We start from the raw sequence: 13,885 nt of genomic DNA, 5'->3' as shown, positions 1-13,885 counted from the left end.
AATACCCTATCCTTCCTTATAGTAGGCCAATATTTTTAATGATCTGTTCAACATATTGACAATTAATGGAAAATTCAAAATCTCTATCCTTTCTTTTTTTATGCTGTTTCTTCCGTCCTATCCTACCCACATAATATTTACTAAGATCATACCTAATTCTTTCTAATTTCTCAGGATCATAACCCTTATCTGCAAATCATTTTTAAATTATTTCTTATTGTACAATGTAATCATCCAGCGTGGAGAAGTTTCTCATTATCCAGATAAACTGCCCTTTGGGAATTCCATCAAGCCCCAATGGGTGAAGGCAACTAGAAACTGGCACGTACCCATTATGGTCAGTGATCTTAAAATAGATTTTTGTGCATAACATCCTTTCATGACAAAAAATGTGTATATGCAAGAAATCCACAGAATGAGTTTCGATCTTCTTGGAAAATTCTAGGCCATATTCATTAGTGTCTATATGGGTAAAAAATTCCAATAGAGAATCCATATACCTTTCCCAAATGACCAAAATAACAGCAATGAGCCTCCCATTTAGTCCCTCCCATTTACAGCTGAAAATAACTTCTCACTTGGACATGAAAATATTTGCTAAACTGGGAGCGAATTTTGCTCCCATTGCCACACTTTCTTCTGAATGAAAAATTCTCCTCCATACCAAAAATAGTTCCTATGTATACCGTTTGGAAAATACATTTTCTTTGTTTTCTATGCAAATCAGTAAATGTCTTCAAAGCCCATTTTACAGTATTAACTCCATCAACATGTCAAATACTCGTATAGAGAAAGCTAACATCTATGGTGGCAAGAATAGTGTCAACTCCTACTTCTACATTTTCTATCAAATCAATAACATGTTGACTAACCTTTAGATAAGTGGGCATTTGAGTTACAATCAGCTGGAGATAATGATCCACATATTCTACCCTTGCATGCACCAAATCTATATCATTGACTACAGGCCTACCAGGACGTTTAGTCAAACTTTTATGGATCTTGGGCAAATAATAAAAAGTTGGGACCTTACAACTCAAAGGTATTAGATACTTTGCTTCGTTATTATCCAATATACCATTCTTTTTTGCTTCTTTGACTAGGGTTTTCAATACTTTTATAAAACTTCTTGTGGGATTACCCTTCAATTTTTCATAAGTGGCTGTGTCACCTAATTTTTATTTATTTCTTCCTCATAATCCTGTCTATCAAACAAAACTATCCCACCCCCTTTATATCCTGGGCGTACAAACACCTTTTTCCTGTTCTCTAAACTCTTTATACAGTACCTCTTGGTAATGGCAGCAGCATCCTAATATCTCTTCACCTTTAACTCCCTTAATTCTGCATCCACCATCTGCTTGAATATTTCCATATTGTGGCTAGTTGCTACTGAGGGATTAAAAGTCAAATTGTTTTTTAAACCACTGTGTACAAATCCTTGATTGTTACCTATACTGTTAGCTTTTGTAGCTGGGCCAGGTAGGGATGCAAAATATCTCTTAATATTAGGCTTTCTCATATATTTGTTTAGATCAATATAGGTATTACATTTATTAAAACCCAGTTTTGGGAGCAAATTTCAATCCCAAATCCAGTACTTTGGTCTCCTTAGACAGAGAGACCGAACTGAGATTGTATATACCTTCACCTATCACTCTCTCCTCTTTTTGTTGGTGTCCCCCCCTTCACTCTCTGTGTGTACCTACATGGGGGTTCTCCTGAAATCTCCTCCCCCTCCCTTGTGGTAATAAGGGTCCTTCTGGGGTCTCCTTTCCCAATTTGAATAATCCATCGGGGTCCTTGGTTGATAATCTCAAATGTACATTGGGGTTCTTGGTTGGTATCCCCGAATATATCTTGGGGTTCTCGGGGGTAACCTGGGTGTCTCCCCTGCCAGTCTCTTCAAACAAAATTATTGTTGTTATTGCTCATCCCCCTATGTCTAGGGCTAGGATTATATACAGGGCCTTCCTCTCTCCAGTCTATCAATGAATGGAATCTATTCTGGACCGGAACATAATAACTTGTGTACTTGCCTCCCCATCTATATGGGGAAGGGGGGGTCTCTTTGTGGTGTCCTAACCCCTTGTTGGTTTTATCCTCTATGTGAATCACACCCTTTTTCAACAGACTTTCTATTGGATTCAATCAAGTCTCTTTTGAACTCCGGGACCGATGATCTTACTGGAGATGATTCCGTTGAGGTACTGAGTTCTATCACAAGTTATTGCCATTTGTATATTTTATTGGCCTGATAGTCACCCATGTCACATATTTCTTGTGCTTCTTCATTTTGACCTCCATGTCTTTTTTTGCTATATTATCTAATAACTGCTACATTAATCCATTAAATTCACTATCCTCTCCAAACAGTTCTAATTTAATTTTCATTTCATGTATTTTACTTTCCATTTTAATCAGCTTTCTTTTTTTTCCTTGTTATCAATAATTCATTTAATTGTTTCTCACAGCTGGCAAAAAACATTTTCCACTCCTTTATAGACTCTTCATCTACCAAGCCATCATTGGGGGCCAATTCCCACCTAAGACGTCTCGAAATGATATTGTCCTTAAGATATTTCTCAAATGTGTCAATTTCCCACCATAATTATATTTGTTTTTCCATAATATAACCTGTTCTTTTAAAATGTATTTTCATGTGTAGGCAATTGGAACACACTTAAAACCTCATCTAAATTAACTTTTCTGTTGTTCATAAAATGAATGCATTCAAATATGTGGTACCGTGAACAGGGAATCTTCACATTCCTGAACTTGGGCTCCCTTTTGTAGTATGCCCATACACAGGTATTAAACTAGAGTGCCTGCTGCATTGCCTGTCCTCCAGCCAGTCAAAAAATCAAGTAAAGAAAGAAACATTCATAGTACAAATTCCACATTTAGCTGATGCCGAATATAAAGAAAATCTCTATTATCAACAATAAATACGATTAAAAAATTACCACAAACCAATTAAATAAGAAAATAAGCACTTACACTGTAATCAAATTTCCATCCTGGTGTGCTGGGCCTCACATCCTCAGACCTTATTATGGCTTGTGATTATTACAATCAAAACAACATGTTTAATATGAATAATAAATGAATGCTAGGAACGCAAAAGGAAAAAGTTAACAAGTCTGTGATATAAATCATATTAGTTTCCGCACTCTACGACTATAAAATTCCTGCCCAGCTGCTCCTCTCCAATAATATCACAGTTATTGATATAAATAACAAAACTAATATCACAAGCTGTGCTATTGATCATACACCCAAATTAATACCAGAAAACAAATATGACCCCTTTGTTTCGATGTGCAGACAAAATTAAAGAATAAATCAATAAACAAATCACAAACATAGTGTACAACATGCAGTATATGCCCTTCCCAATATTTTGTTTTATTTTTTTAAACAATTTCCTTTAATATAATTAAAATATATATAACATAAACATGTATAATTACTTTTAATATACAGTAATTAAACATGTGTATAAAAAATGGCCACTGCCCCAGTCTATAACTGGCCTTCACAGCAAGAAGCACATGAAAGGGCAATGCATGTCAAACAACAAAAGAGAAAAATTCCTGGCTCAACTTGCCAACCAGCCTGCAAACAAACCGAATTTACCTGTGTAGCAGTATGCGTTAAAAACAGGGGTTTAGTTAGCACACATTTGCAAATACATGCGTGAGCTACAGAGCCTCGTCACGGCACCCTGATATTCTGTAGTTCCTAACTCTGCAAATTTTGAGAGCCCCATAGTAGAGACACATGTACTTAATGGATAGTTCAAGGGCAGGTGGACCTGAGGGAGCCCACCCCTCCTTAAAGGTACAGGAGCGCACTGGACACCCAGCATATAGCACAATGGTAGCTAAGGTATCCAGTGTGCCCCCTCACCAACAATTCAACAGTACAAAAAATGGCCACTGCCCCAGTCTATAACTGGCCTTCACAGCAAGGAGCACATGAAAGGGCAATGCATGTCAAGCAACAAAAGAGAACATTTCCTGGCTCAACTTGCCAACCAGCCTGCAAAAAAAACTAATTAACCTGCCTAGCAGGTGTTTAGTTAGCACACATTCGCAAATACATGCGTAAGCTACAGAGATCTGTCACGGTACCCTGATATTCTGTAGTTCCTAACTCTACAAATTTTGAGAGCCCCCATAGTAGAGGCACATGTTTTTATTGGAAAGACCAAGGGCAGGTGGACCTGAGGTAGCCCACCCCTTCTTAAAGGTACAGGAGCGCACGGGACACCCAGCATATAGAACAATGGCAGCTAAGATGTCCAATGTGCCCCCTGACCAACAATTCAACAGTATGAAAGTAGCTTACGCATATATTTGCAAATGTGTGCTAACTAAACCCCTGTTTTTAATGCATACTGTTAGACAGGTTAATTTGGTTTGTTTGCAGGCTGATTGGCAAGTTGAGCCACAAATTGTTCTCTTTTGTTGTTTGACATGTGTCACCCTGTCATGTGCTCCTTGCTGTGAAGGCCAGTTATAGACTGGGGCAGTGGCCATTTTTGTACTGTTGAATTGTTGGTAAGGGGGCCTTTGCCTGCATACTGACCATGCCTCTGCCTGCAGCCTGAACTGGCCCTGGCCTGTTAATTGACCCCATTACTGCATGCTGCCTGTATAGACCCTGGCCTGTTTATTAACCTTGATTCTGTTTGCCACCTGGACCAATCCTTTGTCTGTCTTCTAACCACATCTCTGCCTGCCACCTGTACTGTTCCATCTGCATGCTCCTTTCACTATATTTCTGAGAGACACCAGTCCCAGACATCTGCAGTGCTGAAAACACAGATACACCTGTTCATGTTTTGTTCAGTTTCCTGTACTCCCTAGCCATTGTGCTATGAGGCAGCCACATTCCAGTAAGTTAGGTCTTTTGGGCTTTTAGGAACAGGGACTGCTATAGGTGAAGCTGCACTAAGCTATATTTCCTGACCACTTGTACAGAGGAGAAAGTTACAAAAAGCTTTTTTTGACAACTTTGTGTAAAAAAAATACATTTACAATTTATTTCTGTATTTTTCAAAAACATGTGACAAAAAATGAAATTTACAAAAGACTCACTATGCCTCTTACAAAACACCTTGGGTTGGGTATTTTGTGGGTATTTCTACTGTCCTGGAGTTTCAGGCCCTACAAACGTATGATAGGTAGTCAGGAAATTAGATGCATAATTTAAGCCTCTAAAGAAGGTATTTATGTGTTATTTATGCCTGAAGGGGCTCCTTGGGTTTTCAGTACCTCTTTGTGGCTAGGTTCTGAAAAAGCTCATGCATGTGGTATCCTCATACTCAGGAGGAGTAGCAGAATATGCTTTGAGGTGTATTTCTAAGTATGCCTATGCTGTGTGTTAGAAATATCTTATTAACTGACAACTTTGTGTAAAAAATAAATTTTCAGTTTCTTTCCGCATTTTCAAAAGACTGATTTTTCTACTGTTCTGATGTTCCAAGGTCTCCAAAATAGTGAAAGGTAGTCAGAAAATTAGATGTAAAATATTTGCCCCATAACCTCTTTTGGGAGGGGGGTTATGAAAAAAGGCCCTCTCCAAACAGGATATGGTTCTAAGACTGTAGATAAATAAGTGAACCAGAACCTTCGCTAAATGGAAGAGTGTTTAATAATAAAGTTGGCAGTGCCTCCATCCAAGACAAGGTCGCTGTGAACAGAGGAAATAATACAAGCTTTATATATATGAAAATATTACTAATGGTACATACATCTGATGTACAAACAGGTAATATCAAAGGACCTGGCAGGAACCCTGGTGGAATTATGCACATATAGACAGGTATATGTAGTTATTATTAAAGATACCTCCAGGTGAATGTTGCAGCAAAGTTCAGCTGCAGGAGCCCCTGAAGATAATTATGAGTCAGCATCCATCTTTGTGTTGGAGACCTGAAGACAAAGTCGAAAATGATGGGGAAATCCTCCAACTGTTGTCCAACCAGTCTGAAACATAGCTTCTCACATGCAGAAAATGGGATGTGGCACTGGAACTCAGACTCAGTCTATCTAGTCGGTGCTTTAGTACCTTCCTAGCAGTTTCTAATCCCTTTGTAATGTACAGCGTTGAGTGAACTATTGGCACTTTTTAAATACTGTATAATAATAATAATAATATGCAACTGGACCTCTAACTACCAGAAGGATGCCCAACTGGCTCTATCCTGTGCTGGATTTTGAGCCCTAAGCTAAAACTAGGCGTAGAATCCCAGACCAGAAGGGACTGGCATAACTAAAATAATAGGAGCTGCATATGATCTATTGCAAAAAACAGATTTACCTAATAATATACTGGAAGGTGACCACTACATAGATACAATAGCACAGACCTAGCTATCTGGCACTGTGCATGTGAGATAATAAAAGTAAGACAGAAACTTCTTTGTGACTAGGATTCAGATCAAAAAGTTATGGACAACTATAGTTAAACAGCTAGAACACAGGAACACTTACCTAATAGCTTCTGGCCTGGATAAAATACAGTATTGCAGTAATGCAGCTCCTGTATGTGGACACGTGATGTCAGCAACTCTCTCTTTCCACTTCATCCTTCTGGGGTTTTTCAAAGCCAGCCTCTAAGAGACAAGAAGTGCTATTACGTAATTATACATAACACTGTGATATTAGCAGCCAACTGTAGAGAGCAGCAGATGTCTACACCCTAAGGATCCCAGAAATGCTCCTTGGATTTTGGGGCCCACTATGTGGCTAGGTTGTGAAAAGCCTCAAATATATTTCCCACACTGGGAGGAGTATCAGTATGTGTTTTGGGGTGTAATGCTAAGGATGCATATGCTGTATGTTAAAAAGTAATTAGTAAAAAATATATTCATTTTCTTTCCACATTTTCCAAAGCTTGTGATCTTCAAAATACCGACCATGCTTCTTAGTAAATAAGTTGGAGGATCTGCTTTGCAAAATGTGGTAATTTTGTGTGTGTTTTTCTTTTCCTGGCCCTTCAGGACCTTAGGATATTAAATGTGTCAATAATTTCACATGAAAGTCCAAAGGTGCTCTCTGGATTTAGGCCCCCTCTATGTGAATAGACAGTGGAAAAAAAATGTGGTATCCCCATACTTGGGAGTAGTAGAAGAATGTGATCTGGAGTGTAATTATAAATATGCCCATGCTGTGTGTGAGAAATAATTTGATAACATCACAATTTTGTGGAAAAAAAAACACATTTTATTTAATTTCTAAATTTTCCAAAAAATTGAGGCAAAAATTGCAACTTCCAGAAATTCTCCATGCATTACTAAATACGTATGGCTATCTACTTTCCAAAAATGATTAATTTTGGAGGTGTTTTTACTGTCTGGCATTTTAGGGCCTCAAAAAATGGAATAAGCAGTCTGAACATCAGGGCTGAGAACTTTCAAACAGATAGATAGATAGATAGATAGATAGATAGATAGATAGATAGATAGATAGAAAGATATACCATAGTTTGCAGACTATAACACACAAGCTGAATTATATATATTTTTATATTTTTTTCTACCAAAAAAGTAGCAGAATGTATTTCTGAAAGACTTTTAAGAAGGACTATTAAACTTGCAAAGTTTTATAACAGAAACTAAGAAATACATTTTGTTCTCAAGATATTTTATCTTTTGTCCTTTATATAGTAAAACATAAAAAAAAATCCCAGTGATGATTAAATATCATCAAAAGAAATCTATATCTGTCTAAAAAAAGATGATATAAAATTCATTTTGGCTCCGCGTTGCATGACTGCATAATTGTCAGTCAAAATATGAAAACTGAAGAATGGCTAGGATAGCTAGGGGGTTTAACATGCTGGTAAAAATGGATGGATTGCTTAAAAGGAAAAGACAGTCCTGAAAATGACTGCAGAGACAAGAAAAAAATATAAATATGTTATGTGAAAAAAAAATTATTAATTGAGTTTAATTACACTTTAACTGCTGCATGTATAAAAAGTTCACTGAATGAATGTGACAAACATCCGCACCGTTCCAATGAAACCTGTCTTCTGTGTAATATAATTATCTCCTATGATCATAAGCACCATCTAGTGGCTATAATGCATTTTTTTCAAATTGAGATATTTAAAACAAATACCATATTACGGTCTCAGAGGTGCTTACGATTATAGCATATAATTATGTTACACAGAAGTTTTGTTGGGAGTTAGAGTTAAACTCTGGGAGATCCACAGTATCATATTAAGTTACATTTTTCAGTAGTTTGTACCATTTGTCATTTTGAATTGTTACATATCACAATGGAACTTCACTTTTTTTAATACCTGGCATCATACATAATGAATGAACAGCACAACATTATCAAAATATTAAACAATGTGTCCTCATCTCTGCTTATTGAAATACATACATACATCAAATGCATGTAACAAGAGCATTTTGATGTCATAACACTCTGAAACGCAACCTTTTAGTGATGCTAAAAAGTCAGAAACTGAACTGTCTTTTGCCCGGGTGCCCACTTTATAAACACTCTGAAAATGGTCACTGTGTATTTACAGTATAAGTTGGGTATTTGTAATTTGTAGCTTGGCCTGCTACAACATTAAGGCTCCATTTACACTTGTAAAATTTGTCATGTGACTTTGGACATGACAGGTTGTGTGACAAGACACAGCCCCTTCTTTTTAATATCACCCGTTCAGACCTGTGCGACTTAAAGTTGCAGTGATTTTGAAAAGGTGCCTGCACTGCTTTGATGTGATTTTTTATGCAGCTTAGGTCCAGAGAGTGTAAAATCAGATCAAAGTTGCACGGAAAGTTGCATCTAAGTCGCATGATGAAATTGTCCAACTGTGGAGCTGCAAAAGTGTGAATGCAGCCTAACAGCCACTACCCCAGTGTTGGACTGGATGACACTGCAAGTAGGAGTATATTCCAAAGAAATTTAAAAAACTGCAAAAATTAGGACTACATGCTTTGGGACTCACAACCACAGAAGTTTTTCTCACTGGTTGCAACTTGCATATATGGCCAAACGTGCAGACTTTGGTAGCCATTTTGTGAGGTATATACATATACATATATACACTATACTGCCAAAAGTATTGGGCCAGTCCTCCAAATCATTGGATTCAGGTGTTCCAATCACCGCCATGGTCACAGGTGTATAAAATCAAGCACCTACGCATGTAGACTGCTTCTACAAGCATTTGTGAAAGAATGGGTCGCTCTCAGGAGCTCAGTGAATTCAAATGTGGTACCGTGGTAGGTTGCCACCTGTGCAATAAGTCCATCCGTGAAATTTCCTTGCTACTGAAGTGGAGGTGTGTTCTGTGGAGTGACGAATAATGCTTCTCTGTCTGGCAATCTGATGGACGTGTCTGAGTTTGGCGGTTGCCAGGAGAACGGTACTAGTCTGACTGCATTTTGCCAAGTGTAAAGTTTGGTGGAGGGAGAATTATGGTGTGGGGTTGTTTTTCAGGGGTTGGACTTGGCCCCTTAGCGCCAGTGAAGGAAACTCTTAAGGTGTCAGCATACCAAGACATTTTGGATAATTTCATGCTCCCAACTTTGCGGGAACAATTTAGTGATGGCCCCTTCCTGTTCCAACATGACTGCTCACCAGTGGACAAAGCAAGGCCCATAAAAACATGGATAAGCAAGTTTGGGGTGGAGGAACTTGACTGTCCTGCACAGAGTCCTGACCTTAACCCGATAGAACAGCTTTGGGTTGAATTAGTGCGGAGACTGCGAGCCAGACCTTCTTGCTTGACATCAATGTTTGACCTCACAATGCGCTTCTGGAAGAATGTTCAAACATTCCCATAGACACACTCCCAAACCTTGTGGACAGCCTTCCCAGAAGAGTTGAAGCTGTTATAGCTGCAAAGGGTGGGCCAACTCAATATTAAACCCTACGGACTAAGACTGGGATGCCATTAAAGTTCATGTGCATGTAAAGGCAGGTGTCCCAATACGTTTGGCAATATAGTGTGTGTGTGTGTGTATGTATATATATATATATATATATATATATATACACACATTTAGGCAGCTAGTAAAGATGTGTCATTTGTACAGCAGGTTTGTGTATCTGTAACCCCCAATCCCTTTTTAATCTTTTTTTGAATGTGCTGAAAAAAGAAAATCTAACATCAATATACAGGAAACAAAAAGAGAACTGATGTAACAAGCTCCCTTCAGGTGTTCAAAGGATTCTAGAGCAAACAACATAAGAGAGAAACACAAATAGTAATTGAGGTCATACACCTATGACTGGAAAATGAAATATACACAAAGCAAGGATATACAAAATCTCTTTGAATTACCGTAAGTTATAACTACCAAAATAGGAGTCTCTGTTCTTGTTCACCTGGCTTGGTGTTGTTGTTCCCACCCGTATTAGTGTGTTCCAGCACAGCTTATGTTGTATCCCACATATTATAAAATATCCAGCAGAAAGAGAGAGAGATGCTCATAATAATTTATAAATATATACTCCTGCGCCACAGAACAAACCCCTCCCACTAAAAAATATAAGATGCTGCTGATGATTTTTGATATTTTGATGGACACATTAATTTTGGACACTTTAAATCACATTATGAGTTTTATTATGTGAAATTTATTATATTTTTTTTGTTTGTTGGACACATTTATTTTGGATACTTCTAAATTTTTATACTAGTAATTTTCTTTTTATGTATCATTTGTTGGGTATTGGGCTGTTTATTTGATTAATTAGATGCTCAAAATGGCCACAGGGGGTGAATAAAGCCTGGAACTCAAGTTTCATTTTCTAGAAAATAAACTTTTTTGTTTTTTTATGAAAAACATGTTTTATTTATATTTTTCAATTTTTTTCTTGCAATAACAGAAATAAAATACAGTGGTCATATTACATTGACCATTACATTTAAGAAATCCATATTCATCCAAAGAACAGTGCACCTACAGGAATATATCATAACCAGTGTCTTGACCTAGAGAAAAATGGTAAAAGTGCCAGGACATAATAATCCAGTGTCCGGGACAAATATGCCAAACTTTGTCCCCATTCTGGTTTATTACACATGAATCAGTGTCATGGAACAAGAGGTGTGCAGTGACATTGTAGGATGGGGCATTGCTAGATTTGCCTGGGGCATCCTTGGGTATGATATATATGCTATGGCATGCATATTGTTCTGTGGTGAGCAGTGAGCATGGCCACACTGTGCCAACAGTGGGAGGGGCTTAAAAGGGCATACTTAAAGGATAAGTTCACCTTAGGAAACATGTTATATGTTCCGCCAGTTGTTAGCCACTCCTTCAGCCCCTCAGCGATCCACTGCCCTTGTGTGACAACAGTACAAGGTGAAGTTCCCTGTACCAGCTGCCGCTTTTTTAAAGAGCGCAACTGTGTGGGTGGAGTTCTGTGAATTAATAAGCTACAAACACCCACATCCTTTGTGGCTGTCGGCTTGTAGCTCTCAATGAGCTACCATGGCGCTGTTGAGTGCTTTGGTAGTTCATTGAATCTTTCTGTCATTGTGTAGCTGCCTGCCCATGTGATGTACGTGCCAACAACTTACACTGATAGTCTGCAGGAGACCTGCAAGGCACCAGCAATCTGTTGATTGCTGGTGCTATGCTTTCCAGGCTCCTAAAAAAAAATACTGAATGCACTTTTTTTTACCAGCAAGACGTGCATTTATTATTATTTTAAAAGGTGAATTTATCCTTAGAAGAACTTGAGCTGGCACACAGTATGTGTAGCACCCTCCTAGGTAGGCTGCTAGGTAAATTAGTTTTTGGTTTCTTCTGCAATCAAGGGAGCAGTAGGAGTTTGATTGATTCCCCTGCCTCTAGAAGACGTTTCTAGAGCTTAGAGAGGGAGAACTCAAATAACTAGCCTGAATATTGGTCAGGTCCTAGCCAATTCCTGGAGAGGTGTGCCTAGATGGTAGCTGGGGAGATTGATAAATAGTCTAAATCCTTGGAGAAAAAGAACTCCTTCATTACATATGCTTTTTTGCACACAGGGTATAGACACAGAGCTAAACCTTTGTTTGAGCTTACCTTAAAGAAACATATCAATAAAAAAGTTGGGGACTATATAGCAGCCAGCAACTGATGAGAAAATCAATACATCTGCTGATGCTAAAAGGGCAAACAGAACCAGAAGTCAGCCAAATAATAATTATAATTGGACTGATTGGAATTCAAATAACCAGCCTCAATATTGCTAAGGGCCTAGCCAATCCCTGGGGAGGTGTGCCCAAATGGTGGCTGGGGAGGGTTGATAGTCTGAAGCCTTGGAGAAATAGTCTTCTTCAGCAAGAAGTTTCCAGCTAAGAAGGGGCTGTTGTCCCTCTAAGGCAAGCCTCGGATTGTGCTGCTGTTCTCTGAGGTCTTGGGGCAGGAGACCTGGAAAGGATCTGGAACCTGCTGCAGGACTTGACCAAAGGGATTTGGTTTGATAAGCTTTTTTCTCACTCACTGGGATTTGTCTAGAGGAAGTTGTAAGGTGGCAGCTGTCCTGGGAATTTGTGAGTAATGACCCTGTACTGATTCCTGGCGACTGCTTTGAGGTATACTGTAAGTGCCAGATGTTTCTCTGTCTAAGACAGATCTAATAGGGTATCAGATACTGGCCATCCCCCTGTCCTCAGCAATGTCCTGGACTGTGAAGAGTGATTTCCTGCACTGCGCAGTGTTCCTATAGCTCTGCAATGGTATAGGGTAACTAGATACCAAAAAGACTTGCCTCATGGTCCCTGTAAGGAAATATGTCTAGACATGTGAACAGTTAGTTTTGATTTTGTAACTTCTCTCTCATTTCCTTAGACTAGTTTCTTTTCTTTAACCGGAACTATCTTATATGGTATCCCTCAACTATTTGCAGTTTCTGTTCTTCACATAACTATATTGATAAGAATGGAATGTTTCATTGGTCATCCTGAGATTAAGCAACACCTACTAAGTTCTGTATAACTGTTTTTTCATGCATTACATTTTCAGAGATTTAGCTTGCACACTTCGGTGTCGGAGCTTTATTTCTCCCAGGCCTTGTGATGAAAATAACGAGGACAGGGGGGCTACAGACATAGGTTGAATCCTTGCAGTCCCCAGCTGTGAGACCTTAGACTGTCCAATATTCACAGTTGCTTAAGGAAAAGATACTAATTGCTAACCGTTTTGGAGTATCCCATACCCTAAACCCTTTCCTGTGAGCAAGTTTTACCAGCAATACATTTGTGAATGGGCTGTTGCTTGGGTGGCAGCCTCTGTACTGTTTGGGGGAGAACCAGTTAAAGCCAGGGGCCCCTGCAGGGGTAGCGCTACTTATGTCATAGTCCTTAACCTAAACAGAAATTAACCTTAGCACAATAATTAAAAAAGGAAACTCCAAAAAAGAACTCTATTACATGTGCTTTTTTTTCACACAGGCTATAGACATAGAGCTAAAACTTTGAGCTTAAAGGCTTAAAGGCTCTGTTCACACCAATGCATTTGTTTAGTGCTTTTTGCAGAAACACATGTTCACATCAATGTTTTTTTGAGGAGCTGCTTTTTGGAAAGGGTCAGGGACTTTTTTAAAAGCAAAAAGCAGCGTTTTTCAATGTTCAATTGTTCAATGCTCAATGTTTTTAAAAGCAAAAAGCAGCGTTTTTCAATGTTCAGTTATTCAATGTTCAATGTTCATTGGAGTTCAATGGAGAAGCTGCTGCTATGATTTCATTTATTGTTAGCTGTAAACAGCAAGCACATACGGGAAAAATAAAACCGCTCAATTTCAAGAGAGCTAATTTTCCAAGGCTGAGAGCTGCTCTCCAAGACTTAGGCTACGTTCACACTAGCATTGTGTGCAGGTGGCAGAGAGGCGTTTGGGAATGCCTCAGA

This window comes from Staurois parvus, unplaced genomic scaffold, assembly GCF_062004578.1.
Source record: "Staurois parvus isolate SC_StPar_1 unplaced genomic scaffold, SC_StPar_1.0 ptg000298l, whole genome shotgun sequence".
In the NCBI taxonomy this organism is placed as follows: Eukaryota; Metazoa; Chordata; class Amphibia; order Anura; family Ranidae; genus Staurois; species Staurois parvus.
The sequence above is the reverse complement of the archived record's forward strand: the minus strand, read 5'-3'. Positions refer to the sequence as shown.